General features: G+C 37.3%; 1 pseudogene; it reads left to right on the forward strand.

The window, feature by feature from the left end:
• The first annotated feature begins 507 nt into the window (after positions 1-507).
• Positions 508-20,447, forward strand: part of LOC139720444 (plexin-A4-like) — a 61,141-nt pseudogene continuing 41,201 nt past the window's right edge.

The following is a 20,447-nucleotide window of genomic DNA, read 5'->3' on the forward strand; positions in this document are numbered from 1 at the left end:
AAACGCTGTTTAACATTGTTTTTTTTTTCTCCTTCGATTACTTATCACGTTGAACTTTGCATTATGTTTTGTTTCATTTTAATGCTCTTACGTTATGCCGTCCATGTTATATCGACCACTGACATTGCCAGGATTAAAAGACATTCTTATTCCAGCTGAAAGGAAATTGAATCACTCGAAATAAGAATATTGGCCTAAGAATTTTAGCTGAAGAGTTTGTGCTATAACAAACAGGCAAAACACGCAAACTTTCTTCCCTGTCTCCCTGCGGATTTCACCTTCCCTTTTATTAAATACTCCGTCCATATACTTATCATCATGTCATTCGCCTCTTTTTCCATTCTCCTCCCCCTGAGCCTGTTTATTTTCTGCTCTTTTGAGTTTAATTGTCCTCATCCTGCTCACCATCCTTCCCCTCCTCTCATTTATTTCTATAAATCAGACCATACATAATATAACCCTTCCTTTTCTATTTTAACTACAACAGATATTACTGACTGGCTCAATATGTTCGGAGCGTTGAAACTGATGCTGCTCGCCTTCAGCATCATGAATGTGATGCATGATGCTGAGTCGGCTCCCCTCTCCTCCTACCTGGTGTCATCCTTCTCCAGTCCCAATCCCAGGCTGCCTTTCAGACTCATGGCTGTAGATAACACTACTGGTGATGTCTACATTGGAGCCGAGGAAGAGATTTACCACCTGGGACCAGATTTCATCTTGAGGGAGACTGTTGAGGTTGGATTATGCAATATATCGAGATCCTCGTATTTTGGTGAACAGGACAAGAACAGACTGCTTGTCATTGCACCTGCACCTACAGAGAGACTCATTACATGTGGAACATGTGATGGCTATTGTGAGATGAGGGAACTATCCAATATCAGCGACGCTGAGATGTATTATGAAAAAAACTTACAGGTAGTTGTGGCAAGACAGGATGTACCAATGGTTGGAGTCGTGGCTAGTATTGATTCAGATAATTGTCAGTATCTCTTTACAGGTATTAGCAAAATTCAAGGAGTTGAAGCGCCACTTGTCACAAAACATGACATAGAGTCACTCAATTATTCGCAGAGAATGTTATCTTTAAAAAACACTGATGATGTCCAATACATACAGGTTATTTTGAGGGCTCCTTTTATTTATTACATAATAATACGTAAATCGGCTACAACAAATCCTGTGATAGGTAGACTGTGCTTGAACACAACCGATCCAAATCTTGAATCCTACACACAAATTCAACTAGAATGCACAGACCAGACAGGATCAAACTACAACGTGATCCAAGCAGCTCACATTGGTCCTGCAGGATCCCAGCTAGCTGACTCCTTGAGTATCAATAGTACCGATGACGTCATGTATGCTGTGTTTACCAAGGAGAACTCATCACCTGTACAGTCTGCTCTGTGTCTCTACAAGATGAGTGATATCCAGCAGAGATTTACACAAGCTGTAGTTGGCTGCATCACATGTTCAGGGGGTGACTGTAATGGAAGATCAATTGACTACTTGCAAGGCATTTGTGGTCCTGTAAGTGCAACATTATTATTTTATTGCATGCAATTTATGGTACTGAACACACATCACAGGGCCCTTCAGAGACTGTGAGTGTGAAAATGCATTGCTTTTTAATAACAAAATGTATTTTTCATAGCAGATTTATAAGCTGTGTACCAGCGGTACATATTTCGTGCTCCTTTAAGACACCTTTGCTCTTCCAGCTGCACGACTTCAAGAATTACCTGAATATATAGACCATGAAGTATTAATCTTTTGTTCAAGATGTGCTTTAAAAAACATAGGTTTGAAGATCTAGGTATGTTTGTTTAGTTTTATGCTACCCTGATGTGTAAGAGTGTCGATATTGCATAAACAGTAGTTCATCGTATTATTTTTAAAGTAACAGGATGAATTTTGAATATGAAATTTTGATATTCACAATGAAATTTTGATATTCAGAATGAATAAAAAATCTGTGTATTTCTTTCACTAATACCCCAGTGATGTGATGTGTGTTTTTCACTCCATGAATAAAACTTTTTAATAGGACTATGTAGTAAGATTTTCAATCAATGTCAAAGGGACTGTACAGTACTGGTTGAGGTGAAGATTCAGGTTTATAACATTCTTAAGTAAGATAATGAGAAACCTCTTACGAAATATGAGATACCATGTAAATTTAAGAAGGATTCAAAGTTTATTTGATGAAAATTGGTTTTCAAATGGCTGAGATATCCAAAAAAGTGATAATAATGAAAGGCGACAGGCCACGCCTTTTATTAGGATCTCTTTGTTTCACCTTGTATTTGGATATCTCAGCCATTCCAAAACCGATTTTAATCAAATAAACTTTTGATACCTCTTAGAATTGCATGCTCTTTGACATTTCATAGAGTGGTTTCTTGATATCTCCCAAAATGTTCAAAGCTAAATCCGCACCTCAACTAGAAGTGTACACCCCCTTTAAAAAAAGGTAAAGGTTCAATTTCTAGGTGTGAAAGATAATAAAGTTTGTCAGATTTAAAAAAAGACTAGAGAAAAATTCTATGCCATCATGATTCAAGTTGCATACAAGTGTGGTAAGATTTCAAAAATTGCTTTTCAGTCTTTTCAAGATCTTTTCACTGTATAGCAGTTTTGTTTTGTTTTGTTTTGTTTTGGTTGTTTGTTGTTTGTTTATTTTTTTTTGGGGGGGGGAATGCAAATTCTGAAGACTAATCAGAATCTCTACTTGATCCCCATTTTCTCAGAAATTAGAGCAGACTACTAAAATCATATTCAGTTAATCAGTGTACCATTTGAAATGTAAAGTAAGTCTCATTCTTCCATTGCTGTTGGAATGATTTCAAAGTGATGAACCCTACAAATGTTCAATGGTGGTATTGACCAGTTCAAAACTGATTATGATACAGGCTAGTGGAGGCACATTCATTATGCAAAATGCTCCAAGAGGGGAGAAAGAGGTATATGTCTTCCAAATTTGACTTGGTTGTTTCTTTTTATGTGGATTGTGCTATGTACACCCCACTAGTTCCCTAACACAGCAAATCCAGGAAACAAACAGTGCCAAGCTACTGAGGAACTTAGACCTGGACAGAGTGATTTATACTACGCCTATGCCAATGTAGTGAACCCCGTGACTGCTTCACCAATACTCACCTTCTCTGATGTGGAGCCTACGTCTATCATCACTACTACAGAGAGAGACTATACTGTGGCTTTCATTGGAAGTAGTGAGGGAGACTTACTGAAGGTACGATGTACTCTACCTGCCTACATGTGTATGATCATGTGCATTGTGACATTAATAGTGATATTTATACAAGATGCAATGACTTACATTGTACAATGCATCTTAATGCTAGTAGAGTCCCATAATGTAATTTAAAATGAAGTGCCACTCAATATGAAGAGGAACCTTGATGCAGATTAAAATCAAATTATGGTTGTAGTTTTGTAAAATTTGGAGACTAAATTGGGTTCGTGAATTGTGAATTTGAGGTTCAATATTTTTGTGGCGGTGATAAGGGTTACAAGATGCAAATGATGAGATTATTATGTCATATTATATTACTTCACAATTCTATGGGTTGCCCATCAAATACAAAAAAAAAAGACAGAAATCATATTTGCTCAATTATTTCAAAATACACCCTCTCCTCATTATGACTCATTACATGTACTCTGTAATGACAACTTCATGGCAATTTGATATGAAGGGTATGGCTTACAATGGATATTCTTTCAAGACAGAAAAATTAATTGTGTGAAGGTGTGTGTGCAGTTCTGTGGAACAGTACAGTGTATATGAAATGTTCATCACCTTTCATCATCTTTATGTGATCAATGTACATGTATATCACTCTACAGTGATTTGGTTCAACTGACCTGCTTCTGTTTGATTTATCTTCAAGCCATAAAATTCACAGTGAACATGCAGTACTTACTTAGATTTCCCCTTTTGCAGTCCATTAGTGATCATACATTTGTAGACATTAGACTGTGCAAAGGACAACAAAGAGGCCTATCATTCCTCATATGGATAATACATGATCATCATGTTGGTCTATGCTGAAAAGAGTGACTTTGACTTTTTTAGCTGATAACACAAACTGATACTCAATGATGTTGAATCCAATGTCAGAACTGTGCATCGCATTTGTTATATCATGTAAATTCTTGTTATTACATAGGTTCACATATTCAATAGTTCATCCGCATACCAGTATGAAAATGTTCCCCTTGGACAAGGGTCTGTTCTACGAGATTTGTATCTGGATGGGGACAAGGAGCAAATTATACTTGCCAGAGGCTCTGACGAAGGTTCACAGGTAATAATATGACAGCAATTATATGAAAAAGAGAGAGCTCACATTTCGAGAATCATAGTACAAACACACAATTTTATACTGAGCCAATATTGACTATCTTATACTTTTGACATGAAATGAACATTTAATTGTATTGTCTTTTCCTTATATATAGCCCCAATGCATTCAAATTGTTACATTTTTAAAGCCTTTTGTTATAATTTGTCAGAAACCCAGTTTGATCTCATCGATGTCAACATCCACGTAGTAAACCTTTCCTCTGCAAACTGTACTAACTGTTTTGTAACCTGACCTATGATGAGTGTTGTTATAGGGATTTTGTCAGTTATTGTGATTATTATAATGCAAAGGCTTGATTATGTTGCTGTTGTGAACATGCAGGTATTGAAGCTGACTCTGGCAAACTGCAGTAATTACCAGACGTGTAGTGAATGTATCGGAGGAAACGGTGGTGATGGTGGAGATCCTTACTGTGGATGGTGTACTCTAGAAGCCAGGTACATTGTAAGATGATCACAGCTAATTGACCTGGAGGAAAAAAAAGTTTTATTTTAACCCTAACTAGGCCGGGAGGCCTCTGAGCCCCCCCCCCCCCCCCCCCCCCCCCTCCTCGACGTTCCGTGTGATGTATCGTTAAGACCAGGCGTCCACTAGGGCGCGGACAAGACGCGGACAAGCTCCGGAATGCAAATTTGGTATTCCGCACTCCTTCGGGAACCTGTCCGCACGTTCCTGAACGTGTCCGCTTACTGTCCTAAACATGTCCGGGCGTTTCCGCACCTTCGGGAGAGAGAAAAATGTCCGCGTCCAAATTTTGATCGAGACCAAAATTTGGACGCGGAAATGAACTTCCTGACACCTTCGGCGACTTGTCCTGACGATGTCCTGAGGATGTCCCGCTTGTCCGGAACCCTTCCGCTCCTTCCGCACACGCTCCGGAAAGAATCCCGCGGTGTGGGGAAGCTTCCCGAATGAAAGCGGAAGATACCAGGAATGTTTTAGGACAGCGCGGAGCCGATGCGGATCTATATATGCAAGTGTCTGGAACCGATGCGGAAATTTTGTGATCCAGACTCGAAAATGTCGACACTTTCCGCGAGCGTCATGCCAATGAAACGCAAAATGAGCAAGAAGGGAGGCGAGGCCCCCTTGCAAATATCCCCATCACAGGCATACCTTTCGTCTAGTGATGAAGAACAGGAAAATCTAAGGAATTTCCAGTCCCAGAAGGCAAAGAATAAGGTAGTAGAGACTGTGCCAAAAGCAACCAGAAAGAAGTGAAATCAGCCCCCTAACTTCCTAGTAAGTTTGTTTTGATTTGATCTTTTCAGAAATTATTTTTCATCTGAGTGACTTTCCTGGTTCCTATTACTTACTATAGTACATTTTCCTTTATGTTCTTTCGTATCTTATTTGCAAACAAACTAGGTTGTCCCATGTGACAGCCCAGCTGAAAAATCACAAAAGTAGGTGGAAGTACACTCAGAAAAAAAAAGCATAGAATTTTTGGCTAAATGTTAATGTATTATATAAACATGAACAAGTTGTTATTCATACGTAAATGCTTTCTAATGATTCAACATACTAGAACAAAAGACAAAGTCATCACACTAAAAAGCATGAATTCAGTTGCAAAGATATACCTGTGGTCTCATTACAATGTAATATCTTTGAAGCCCAAAATAACAATGAAGGCTAAAGATGATGGAGGAAAATGAAGAATTTTCTGTCACTTCAAAATTCAAGTTAAATGAGGAAAAAAGCAATAAATCATGAACTCGAAAAAGTGTTAAATTTCTGTCTTATTTTTGTTTTGTTTTTGCTGAGTGTATATATTTAAGTACACATTAAGCATCACAAATCATTTCAGAAATATTCTTTACCTGAATGATTTTCGTAGTTGTTAATACCTAATATTTTTTTCTTCTCTTTTTGTTTTAGTTGCAAATAGACTCGATTGTCCAATTTGACAGCCCAGCTGAACTCCCCCCCCCAAAAAAAAAAGTAAATTAAAGTAGGTTAAAAATATTTCCCTATTTTTACACTTCATTGACAATAGGCTAGTAAGCTCTAAGCATGAAAAAAAAAATTCTCGGACTTGAAAATGTTCAAAAGTGATCAAAATAAGAGAGGGTTAGAGATGCACAAGGGTAAATATCAGAGAAAGAGAAAAATTAATGATTAGGATCATTTTGGCATGCTCTACAGAAGTATCAGACAAAACATGTATATACTTCACGATGGATAAAGCACGCGGTGCCGCATTGTTGGATGCATATAGTTGAAAGAAATTGGACTGAGGCGGGACGTTGCTCTCGATCTTAGTCTCCCTTTTATTTGTCAAGCTTTCGGCCCGTCATTGGGCCTTCGTCAGGACCTGACGAAGGTAGGTGGTACACTTGTAGGTCCTGACGAAGGCCCAATGACGGGCCGAAAGCTTGACAAATAAAAGGGAGACTAAGATCGAGAGCAACGTCCCGCCTCAGTCCAATTTCTTTCAACTATATATATATATATATATATATATATATATATATATATATATAAGTAACAAAACTGCAACAAAGTTCATGCTGTATTCACCAACGGTTTATTTCTTGTGAAGAAATAAATCGTTGGTGAATACAGCATGAACTTTGTTGCAGTTTTGTTACTTATCTTTTTATCTTGCCCACACGAGGACTACCTTATCAGCATGATTATATATACATATATATATGTATATACATTTACATTTTTATGTATATATATATATATATATGGTTCAGAAAGTTTGCGAATATCATCCATGTGACTGTAGGCAGAGAAAAAATTGTTCTCCCAGATGAGACAAATTAAAAAAAAAATGAGTCGTCAGCCGACATGCAGACAATCCTATTCTTCGACTTTTGGTGGTCACATTTATCAAATAATATTGACCAATCATGTTAATATGATATCAGCCGCTACTGCGGAAGCACAACAGGGAGCATCAACGACGGCTAGCAGTCAAATGAGGAAAAGTCAAAGTCAGCGCCAAATTTATACCTTTCCATTTTCCTGGTATTGTCCGCAGTTTGTCCGCATGCCTAACTTGTGTTGTCCGGAAGGCATCCTGATTGTCCGCGTTCATTCCTGGTGTAATCCTAGATATTTCCGCGCTGCCCGGTTACGATTAGCATATTCCGAGGTATTTCGCGCTCTTCCGGAGTGATTCCTAGGAATGTCCGATGTCAGTCCGCGGACAGTCCGCAGACAGTCCTAGGAATGTCCTAGGACAAGCCGATTCACAAAGTTATTCCGCGTCTGTCGCGGACAGGATGCCGAAATAACAAAATTTGCTTCCGCAACCCTTCCGGGGGTTGTCCGCGCCCAAGTGGACGTCCGCCCTAACGTGAAAAGCTGTCACCGTGACGTTTCATGACATCTTTCTTTCGAGTCTCCCACATCTTTTGACACCAAATTTGCGATGCCCAGGCACGTGGTTCCAAAGTTGCGCATAAATATGTACGTGCATGTTAGACTAAAAATTGCTCAAAAATGTGAATTTGTGTTTAATTTCAATGCAAACTGTGGTTACAGGCAAATTTCATTAAAGCATGATTATTTTGGGGTTTTATTGATTAAAATCAATCAATAACATATCGTCGGTGGAGAATGATAAGGGCGTTAAGTTGTCGCTTAACCCATAGTGTTCAAGACAACGTGACGCCCTTCTCATTCTCAACAGATGATATTTTCTTGTTGGGAACAATGTTGCGGACAAGTTTCATCGAAAAAACAATGAAAAACAAAGTCTAAAAAACAAGGAAATACATAACAAATTCAAAAAACAGTAAAATATTAAAAAATTTTCTGATGGCACAATTTTTTTCTCGTATATTTGCTCAGAACACTAAAAAGAATATTTACACAAAAAATATGCCCATTTTGAGCTTTATTTAGTCATTTATACCAAATTATCTTATTTTATGCATCATTATGCATAAATTAGCATAATTCAGCATAAATGATAATTTTCTTAAAATTTAACTTTGTGGTACTTTAGATTACATCATAGGCAATGTGTGTGCCAATTTTAGTCGTGATCGGCTCTATGATCTAAATAGCCCGGCCTAGTTAGGGTTAAGATCCTAGCCTCCCACTATTGAAATAAAAAAAAATAAAAAAATTCAAGTGTGTTTTTGAATGTGGTAATTACATGTAACTATCTCAGTTTACCTTTTACTCATTTTGCCTCTAGGAGGATGATAAAGTATTTCTCCCTGCAAGGTACAATCTACTTTTTATTTTTTTATGATATGATGCTCCTTAAAATGTATGTGTGACCCTGCACCTCAAAACAAACAAAAAGTCGCCAGACATGAATTTTTAGTTAAGACCATTATTCTGAAAGAGCAGACTTTAAGCTTCAAAATGATGTATAACTCAAATCAAATGGACTCTCCTAACCTATCTCAATATTGGAAAGAAAGCACAAACTGAGGAAAAGTGTGAACTGAGAAAAGAGGCTTTGAAGTACAGTGTCTATTCAAGTGCTTAATCTTTACCAAACCGTGCTGGCTGTGCGATGAATGGGACAAAAAGCAGGAAGTAAACCACCAGAGTAGCAACAATGAAAGGATTATCAGATTAAACTGAAATTAAGCACGCCTCATTAACACATTCTATCCATAATTAATGCCAACTTTTAAAGCAGTAGCTCTATCCTTTCAAAAGTTATTAGAGTTGAAAGTGAAGAATGTGGACAAGGTTTTTCAGAAATGAAAAAGGGATTCTAAAGACACACCTAATCACACTGTTCTACCAAAAATGTTCGAGATAAACTGCTAAAAAACATACTTTCCTGCCCGTTTTATGATACCAAATTTTAGCATAATCTAAAAGAAAACCCGCTCTTTCAGAAAATATGAAAAAGTCAAGTTCGGCTAGGTTGACCCATTTTACTTATTTTCAGTCCTCACGCAAAATCAGTGTGTGCGACTTTATGTTCGTTTTGAGGTGAACGGTCACATATGGTATGTTGTTTACTTATTTTACCCCCGCATACATCAAGTGTATAAGGGGCATATAGGAATCAGCGTGTGGTCTGTCGGTCGGACAGTTGGGCGGTTGGGCGGTTTCTGAAGCAATTTTGATGAAACTTGGGTTACATGATGACATTGAGGTGCAGATGCGCAAGACACATTTTTTGTGTTTGTTAGAGAAAGCATTGCCATGGTAACCACAATTTTCCCAAAACCTTCTGGAGTGAATTACTTCCACAGTATTTATGCGATTTATTTCAAATTTGGCACGAATAATTATCTATAGGTGTACCGGGTATGTAGTTTAGTATGCAAGACGTACTTTGTCTTTGTACCTGACAAGGTGTTGCTATGATAACAGTTTATTTTCTGGAAAATCTCGTGATATGAACCACTTCCATAATTTGGAAGCAATTGAACTCAAATTTGGTGTACATAATGACATTGAGGTGTAGATGTGCAACACATGTTTTTTTGTTGTTGTTGGAGAAAGCATTGCCATGGTAACCACAATTTTCCCAAAACATTGTAGAGCGAACTAGTAAGTACTTACAATTTGTATACAGTGTTTAAGCAACTTATTTCAAATTCAGTATGTATGGCCTATAATGATCTATAGGTGTACAATGGTCATGTATTGTAGCTATGAAAGACACTCATATTTGTACCTGACAGTGTGTTGCCATGGTAACTGCATATTTTCTTCAAATCTTGTGGAGTGAACTACTTCCAGAGTTGTGAAGCAGTCAAACTCACTAGGTACTCACAAGGTACTATACACACATGTATACACACAGGTAGACAGACAGACAGACAGACAGACAGACAGACAAACAAACACACACACATAACCTTGTATTAAACCAAGGTCAAATTCTTTTTCATAGGAATCAGGGCTGCAGGAGCCTGGGTATTAATCACCTTTAATGATACATTTGTACTTCTAGTTTTACTTGTACCTGCCCGCTGAATCTCAGTTGACAATCATGTTATCATAGTCATCTCTCTCTCTCTCTCTCTCTCTCTCTCTCTCTCTTAGCTCTTTCACACGATAAGTGAAATGAAAATCATTTTCAAAGCACAAATATTATCTTCTATTTCATATTTTATCTGTCAGATGTACAAGATACATGGACTGTGTTCAGAGAGATGAGTCTACTCGGTGGTTGTCCTACAATGCTGTACAGTGTGTGAGCATCTCAGACATTCAGCCTACAGACAACATTAGACATGACCTGAGTGAACAGCCAGTAAGTCCCAACATCTGTCAGTAAACTATATACAGTGGCGGATCCAGAGGGGGGGGGGGGGGGGGGGGGCGCAACCGGCGCACGCCCCCCCCCTGTATTTTTCGTTAAAAACAAAAGAAATAAAAAGAAAAAAATGAAATGAAACCCGGAAGTGGCACAAGAAATATTAGTCACGCCCCCCTTTACAGAATTCCTGGATCCACCCCAGTATATACAATGACCCTGCTTGACAAAACCAACAAGAAGTCACTGGACATGTGTTTTTAGTTAGGATAGATTCTGAAAGAGCAAAACCCAAGCTTTAAAATGACATATGACTCAATACAAGTGGACTTTCCTAACCTAAAGTAACAGAAAGAAAGTGTAAACTCAGGAAAAGTAAAAGCGTGTAAATTAAATCTGTTTGACTGGACTTACTTGTGAAAATCATGGAGAGAACAGAAAGTCCTTCCGAACAAATATAATTTACATGCTTTCAGCATACTACCTGGATGAATCAATATGTACATTGATATACTCTGGTGAAGTGTTTACTATTCAGAAAAGAGGCTCTGAAGAAAGGTCTATTGATAGTGTACACCAAGCAGTGTTCTGTGCTGTGAATTGGACAAAAACAAAACAAAACAAAACAAAACAAAACAAAAGAAAACAAAACAAAACAGGAAGTACATAATAGGGAGCTTTAGATTTTGACGCGCGAACGTTTGAGACAACGAGTGCGCTGGACGTTCTCCTCTCCCCTGCGTCGTGTTGAAAAATAGCTTTAGATTACGCTGGGACGCAACGTATAAAAAATAAAATCGCGCCCCCATATGATCGGTGCATGAAGTAGTTCTCTACGTTGCAAACTGTGCGGACGTAAAAATAGCCCAGTATGCGTAGTGAAAAACTCGGGCGACGCAGGCTAAAAATAGATCGACTTGACGCACGCTTCTGCGCATGCTCAGAACATGTTTTTTCCCTCTGAATGTCCGTGCGTCTAAAATCTAAAGCTCCCTTATAACCACAATGAAGGGATTATTAGATCATAAACTGAAATTTAGCACCCTCCATTATGTTCATGACTAATAATATAACTTTTAATGCAGTAGCAGTATTGGAGTAGGTGGCAGTATCCACTAATAGAATATCTGTCATGCAGAGATCGTGTATAAATTTAAGATCAATTTCTGCTTGGATTGAAGATGAAAAATCCAATTGTTTCTCATGTTGTGGTTTTAAATGGTCACCAGAAGTTTCTGTGAAATAATTTTTGCATATTTAGTAAGTATATACATCATTTTGTAACTGCATTAATGGTAACTGTCTTTGTTGTATCTCACTTTTCGTAATGTATGTGATTTCCTCGAGAATGTTGAACCAAGCAATATTATGGATTGTGTAAAATAACAGTGTAATGTATTGCAAATGGCCGTTTATATGAGGGAACAATTCATCAAGGTGTTTACTTGTCTTGGGCAAACCAGTCAGTATGAGTGTCCCGCATTTGGGTTTGAATATGCAGTTGGTTGCTTAATAATATTCGAGAGACTGCATGATTACTCCATGGTCAACTGATATTGCAGATCTTTGGCAACATTCTTTTCTATTACTGGACATACATGTACAGGTAAGCTCTTTTGCTTTTGTCTCCTTTGCTTATCCAATATTACATGGGGTGTCTTTTACTTATACACACTTGCAAACTGTTTTTTTTTATCTTGTGGTATTTTGTAGCTGTATTTTTATTTTTTGTCTTTGATAGGCATTATGTTTTATTAGTTTGTTATTATTTGCGCATGTTATAGAACAAAGCCTAATTATCATGTCATGCAGTTGAACAAAAGCATATTTCGATTTATGAATTGTAAAATATGTGATGAAATAAGTGATTGGCATGTTGTATTGAGCTTTATATGATGCATATATTTTGATGTCACAGATTGAACCTTTCTATCTTTTCTTCTTCCATTTTTACAGTTAACCATCACAGTACAGCTGCTGCCTGCTTTGACAGGTAGTAACCAATACATGTGTGTGTTTGATTCATATGAAGTGTCAGCTGTTACTTCTGGAAATACCATCAACTGTACTACGCCACCTTCAAGCTCTGTACCACAAATACCTGAAGGAGGTGTGTAGTAACTACAGTACTTTACAAGTCATATAGCTGCTATGTTAAACTGGACTGATTTTGCTGTAACACGCATTTCCCAGAGATACCTGCCCAAGTATTCTTGTGACTCGTCTTCAATGGGTTAAGATGTAATATGTAATAAAGACATTTTGCAGAGGTTCCTGGCAGAATAGATCCATTCTCATTGCAAAATACTATGACATACAAAACCTAAGAACCTATCCATTCATGTTACAACTGCACTACATTTGTATGACAAGTCATAAAGTTAGTTTTATTTTGTTTTTGATTGTTTTGGTTTTTTTTTACCATGTAATGCAATGTTGGTAGGGTGGTTTGATGTTCCGCAACTAGCTGCACTTGTGTTTTTGGTCACAGGGAAGAATATATTAGTGCACAGAAGTCACATAACAAATATTTCTATTTAGATGAGTACTTGAAGTTAGAAGAATGGCAGTGCTTGTGATTTTTCTAGTAATGTTTTACATAGCATTTGGTATATCCAGATGTTGCTAATTTTCTAATTTTGCAGTTTTTATGCCTCCGCCATGAAGTGGTGCCGGAGGCATTGTTTTCGGGTTGTCCGTCCGTCTTGCATTCGTTTATGCCAAAACTTGAGTAATATTGACTGGAATTTTACCAAACTTGGTCCAAGTATAAAGTATGATGGGGCAATTTCCTGATTAGATTTTGGGTAAAATTGGCCAAAGGCTAAAGGTCAAAGGTCAAGGTCAAATCATGAAATTGTATCCGTTTACGAGATAACTCAAGACTGGATCAAGCAAATTTCGCCAAACTTTGTCTGAGGATGATGTATGATGGGACAATTACTTGATTAGTTTTTGAGTGAAATTGGACAGAGGTCAAAGGTCAAAGATCAGGGTCAAATCCTAAAATTTATCTGTTTACATGATAACTCAAAACTGGATGAAGCATCTTTCACCAAACTTGGTCCAAGGATGATGTATGATGGGCAATCAGTTGAGTAAATTTTAGTGACATTGGCAAGAGGTCAAAGGTCAAAAGGTCAAAGTCATATGCTAAAAATGTTGCTACAATGTATTTCCCCCATATCCATGCAATGCCCGAAGGTATTTTCTTGAAACTTAGTGTAGACATGTACTACTGCGTAAAGATTCTCCAGAGAGAGTTTCATGTCATAAGGTCAAAGGTCAAAGGGTCAGAGGTTAGGTGAAAATGTTACAATTTCACTTTTCTCACAAATAGTTAAATGTATCTTTATGGAACTTGGTACATACATGTACGCATGTACTGACTGACAGGGATTATCTAGGGAATGGAGGGATCATGGGTCAATAGTTAGGCAGTTAACTCTTTATGTGCCACGTTCGCATGTCCGACTCAGTCGATGGCGTGCCAACTTCGCATATTCTGCTCAACAAACAAAGCCGCCAAAACCGATCGATAAATCGCTAATCCCGCGGTACAATCAAAGTTGCGTTACACGCGCTTTTGTTCCCCTCACATACGGCTTGCATTCTATGTGGTGATTGACTATCAAGGGGTGTTCCCAACTAAATTTGCATATACATTCTAAGTTTCGGTCATTATCTTATGTGTAAAAGTCATGCCTTTACAGTAATGTAGCAACTGGTAATTCAAAAGAAAAAAAGAAAAATAGAATTGTCATATATTGTATATGGAAGCAAAGTTGGCATTCCTCTTTAACTTTGCTCACTACTAGGTTCAGTGTAACAGAAATTTGTAGAAGTTATACACATTGGAAAAACAGAATTCTTTCTCAAAGCATGACTACCTTCGTGTCTCAGAATAACGTGGCACACAGGGGGTTTCCACCATGTCACATAAAGAGTTAAAGGTCAAGGTCAACTCCTCAAAGTTTTACTATTTCCCTTATAAGTTATATACTAGTATATGCAATGCTTGCATTATTATTTTCAAAACTTGATATATGCATGTATTACCATGGGGATTCTCTGGAAAATTTCAAGCCAGAAGGTAAAGGTCAAAGATTAAGGGTTAAAGGTCAGGTTTAAATGCAATATGATTATACTGTAGTCACACTCTTTCTTCATACCTTGAAAATTACTCAATGCTTAAACTTATAAAAGGGTAGGTCAGAAGTCAAGTAAAAATCCTCAATTCCCCAAATACATGTACCTGCACTCTGGTAATAGACAATTATAGCAAATCTAGTTGAACATTTAAGATATTTCTGACAAACCTGTCATTTCAGTATTTTGCCAGTCATGTGAAACTGTCATCACACATTGTGAAGACATTGCACCATGCACCTTTAGGGAGAATCATGCATTATGGCGCAGGCATCAGTTGCCATAGCGACATATCTAGTTCACATATGGTGTAAATTGCCTTCAAGATTTTTTGTTTTCAACAAATACCGTAGGGCATTACATATGTTACTTGTAGTACAATTGTCATGTTCTGTTGGAACTTGAAAACAAGACATTTCATGATAAAACCATTCAATACTGTACGTACCAGTTCTTCTTGAGAAGCATTTTGTAGTGCTGGAAGAGTGGGCCATAGCATCAGACACAGTCAGCTTTCTTTTCTGTTCTGCAATCCATTAAGGATTGATGAAAAATCAATGTATCACTCTCACTATGATTTTGTGTTTGTTTAACTTGCATTCTACAAGCGTGTACAATGTTTAACCACCAGAAAATACCGCCCAAGTTAGGAAAATAATCTGTACCCCAGGTGTGTCACACAAAATATACAATTCCTTTGCAAGACATGCTTAAATTCTCAACCAAAAGCAAAATATATTATGTTTCATCAGTATCTTCTGACATAATGTCAAACAATGTACCTTTTTTGATAATGTCTTCCTCTGTACAGCTGACAATGTGGTTGTGGCACTCTCTATTAAGTCGACTGAAAGTGGAGTGAACTTTGTTGAGAGAGATTTCTTCTTTTTTGACTGCACTCGCATCTCATCGTAAGTCATGTGTCTATTGAAATCCCCTAACTAGATACTACATTTGTTTGATATTTGAGGAAATTTTAATCACTTTGGAATCAGATATTAATGGAAAAAGTGTATTTGTTTGTCCCTTTCATATTGAATTTTCCACAAAATTTATAACAATTGGTATTTTAAAAGCAATATGCCCATTGAAGAGACTTGTTCAAAGCAAAATCATATTCATTGCAATTATTAATAACAAAATAGATATACTCATTCAAAAACCTTGTATTTTTTATTTATCTATTTATTTTTTTTTTACACAATTCTGTCTGTAAAGTCTTCAAGGGGCCCTGCAGACTGCAACTACACTAAATTGTCAATGTGTACCTCATAAGGACTGTAACGCATGATGTCAGAGTAATTAATTATTTTTGACCTGCCTCTAACCATGCAAGGCCATCCTAATATGACTTTGAGAGGTGCTGTCAAGTGTCATTTTGGCCCCGAATGTGTACATATTATTACTATGTAGCTGCTTGACACATCAATCTGTTTCATATGGAGTGTGTTTACTTTATAGGTATTGCAACTTGAGTTGGATAATTTGATGTAGTAAGTTGTGAATGACAGTGATCATGTTAAAGAATTAATTTGTCCCCGCCGAACGAGTTCGAGCAGGGGACTATGAAACGGGCTCCGTACGTGTGTGTGTCCGTGTGTCCGTCCGTCCGTGTGTCCGTCCGTCCGTCCGTGTGTCCGTGTGTCCGTGTGTGCGTCCGTGTGTGATCAAAATCTTCAATTTGCTACTTCTCTGTCATTTATGAGCCAATTTTGATTCTGTTTGCTTTATATGATAGCACTACATGGGAGCTTTGAAACTTCTACACAGAATTTCAGTCGTGACCTTTGACCTTGACCTTTGACCTATATTGTACATTTTGCTACAAAATGCTACTCCTTCGCCATTTCTAACCCGATTTCGATTCCGTTTGCTTTATGTGATGGCACTAGGTGAGGGCTTCAAAACTTCTACACAGAATTTTGACCTTTGACTTCTTTGACCTTTGACCTTGATTTTTTGACCTATATTGTACATTTTGCTACAAAATGCTACTCCTTCGCCATTTCTAACCCGATTTCGATTCCGTTTGCTTTATGTGATGGCACTAGGTGAGGGCTTCAAAACTTCTACACAGAATTTTGACCTTTGACTTCTTTGACCTTTGACCTTGATTTTTGACCTATATTGTACATTTTGCTACGAAATGCTACTCCTTCGCCATTTTTAACCCGATTTCGATTCCGTTTGCTTTATATGATGGCACTAGTTGAGGGCTTCAAAACTTCTACACAGAATTTTGACCTTTGACTTCTTTGACCTTTGACCTTGATTTTTGACCTATATTGTGCATTTTGCTACAAAATGCTACTCCTGCGCCATTTCTAACCCGATTTCGATTCCGTTTGCTTTATGTGATAGCACTAGGTGAGGGCTTCAAAACTTCTACACAGAATTTTGACCTTTGTCTTCGTTGACCTTTGACCTTGATTTTTGACCTATATTGTACATTGGCTACAAAATGCTACTCCTTCGCCATTTCTAACCCAATTTCGATTCCATTTGCTTTATGTGATGGCACTAGGTGAGGGCTTCAAAACTTCTACACAGAATTTTGACCTTTGACTTCTTTGACCTTTGACCTTGATTTTTTACCTATATTGCACATTTTGTTACAAAATGCTACTTCCGGCGGGGACATATGTTACGCACCGCGTAATTTCTACTTTTCCTTGTTGATTTAGGTTTAATGAGAGTATGCAGGAAGCTGAAATCTCCCAGGGTGCTCTGATGTGTGTGACAAAACTTAGTGATCTGAGAAATGCCATGCCACATATAAAACTACATGATGAACATTATTGATGCAATGTCCATGAATGATTATGTGTTGGTTAAGAATACTTCTGCTGTATCCTCTCACCTGTCTATTGTTTTGTTTATTAGATTTATTAATCTTCGGTTTCTTACAATTTTATGCAAACGTCATTAATTTGGTCTTTGCAGACAAAGTTGCTCCAGATATTGATTTTTCCTTTTTTTTTCTATCAAGTCTTGATGAATTTGAGTGTTTTGATTCATGAGAGGGCACAAATTTCTTTAAAACTGCAAATTGCTGTTCTGCGACAGCTTTGTATAGATATTTCGTGTCCTTATCATTAGTTTTTGAGCTTTTAATTTGCATATGGTTTATGCCCTTCTATTTATGCAATTCTATATGACTTCTTCCTGCTTCATTTCTAGGATCTTTTCATTTCAGTATTCTAATAGCTTTAGATCAGTTATGGAACAGAGGAATAAAATAATCAACTATAAAGCTAATGAAACACATTATACACACACACTCAAAAAAAGAGAAAAAAATGGAGAAAAGATATAGTACATAAATTCTCTTTCTTATTAATGATATTAATAAGAACAATCTGTCATTTATTACCTCCATTTAAATTCCATCCATTTCCTCAATTGAATGCACTCAAATCTTATCAATTTCCTTCTCATTCTTTAAAAGTTTGTATTGTTTTTCATCTACCCGAATGCCCAAAACTGTGCTTCATTACTGATTTGTTTTGCTTTCATTATCAATCTCTTACTTTTCTTTATAATTAACTCTAATCTTTTTTTCATGTAGAGTTTGCTACTTGTATATCCACACTCTGTTGTATCAAATGAGGGCGATTTGATAGATTTGTCTGATGTTGACATATTTCTCGATCAAAGCTAATGATGCTAGTGGAATGTTATTGCTTAACCCTATGTACCAAATTTGATGTACTCTGTCTCAAATATCATACACCCCAACCAAAGAAAAAGAGTGAAAATGTTTACAAAGGGATCTTGTGAAATATACAACCCCGCATTTACAGCATCCCCCCCCCCCCAAAAAAAAGAATACAATCAGATTTTCATATTGATAACACCCAATATGATTAAACTGTATTTCGCAGAAAACCCCATTCAATTTGGTTAAGTGGTCACAGAGAAATGTGGATTGTTGTAAAGCATGCCATGAGTCTGATTCTGCCAAGTTTATTATTTCAATGTTCTCGTGTGTGAACACAATAGACAGAACTTGGAGGGAAGAGACTCCTGACATCCTCTACAAAATTCTTAATTTCTTTTGATCAATGAAGCCAATCGATTGGGGTTTTCTGTAAGATGTGGGCAATGACTTATAGTTTCATACCCTGAATTTTTTAGTTAAATTGATTCACTATTTTTAAAGATATCATTGTGGAGGGTACTGTTTTTTTTTTGTTTTTTGGGGGGGGGGCATATACAGTATAATTATTGTAATTTACTCTTAACAACGTTTTCTTTACTATTTGTAGATGTTCATCTTGTGTGACTAGCCGGTGGCCTTGTGACTGGTGTGTGTACGACAACAGGTGTACACACGACAGCTCATCATGTGTAGGCGATACTATTGTTACTGGAATTAATGTGAGTCTACCTTGTACATCACATATAAACCATATTGTGAATATGTCTACCTTTATATCTCTGGAAGTACATTTCTGTTATACATGTATGTGTATCTATTCTTAGGATCTTGTTACAAAGAAATTAATTATTATCATACTGCATAACACATACTGTGCTTTTAATTGTTTGCTTGATTTGTTTCAGAAGGTACAAACCAATGACCATTGTTTCCATGTGCTGGAGTGTGATGTCACAGCTAGTATTTTGATCTTGATAACGGTATGGGACTATCTATTAATATTAAATGGGTTAGTCAAATACCGGTTAGTGATTGGCTAAACACAGTCATGTGATGGAGGTACACCACATTCGTTATGTTCACCCATGGGTGAACATTCTTGAAATGTTCTCCCATGGAAAACGTTGACGTATTTTGACGTATTTGACTATAAACCCATATAATATAGCAGATGATGACTTTTGTTGTCAGGAACATGTACCAAACATTCCACCCTCGGGGTTTGAAATGCTGCTTCAGGAGGCTATACACTGTAAGTCCCTTGACTTCGTCTCGGAACTTACAACTATGTATTATGTATAACCTCCCTCAATGGCATTTCAATCCCTTCGGGTGGAACATTTGATATGCTCCCTCCCCCGCCAGTCATCATCTATGTTATAATACACTTCAAGGGTAGTCTTTTCAGTGCTAATTACAATTGTAGCTCTACCAGAGGGTCCTTCCATTATTATTGCCTAAGCACTGCCGGGTAGGGGCCTATGCACTTTAAACCTCCCATCAAGACGTAGAAAGATTTTATGGGTAAAAATGTTTTGTTGAGGATAATGGAATGCACCAGGCAAGACTCAAACCTCAGACATTCTGTTGACATGTACTTGCCCCTTATCCACTGTATCACTGTGCCTCCACAAATTTAGTGACTGATGAGTAAAAGCTGAGATTTAGTTGCTTATATCATCACAACAAACAGATGCCAGGTCAGACCAACAGAAGAGGGCAGGAATATTGCCCTCAGCTCCTCGGTGTGCCGGAAGAAACCCTGATACCAGTCAATATTGCAACTGGTTACAGCCTAATGGCATCCAATCTACCAACTGATACAACCAAGGTAGGAAAACCATCATCATGGTTCAAAACAAAATTTCTTATACTTGTCATAGACATCGCACAATTAATGGATTGTGACAAAATTTAAAGGCATACTTTAGCATTTGCAGAAGAAACAAAAACCCAGCATTAGTGATTTAAAATACATGTACAACTTGTAGATCCAAAATGTGAGTTTGGAATTAAAAAAAAAACAAAAAACACTGTTAAA

The sequence above is a fragment of the Diadema antillarum genome, unplaced genomic scaffold, assembly GCF_040938485.1.
Source record: "Diadema antillarum isolate AM-2024a unplaced genomic scaffold, OU_Dant_1.0 scf00000011, whole genome shotgun sequence".
Taxonomy (NCBI): domain Eukaryota; kingdom Metazoa; phylum Echinodermata; class Echinoidea; order Diadematoida; family Diadematidae; genus Diadema; species Diadema antillarum.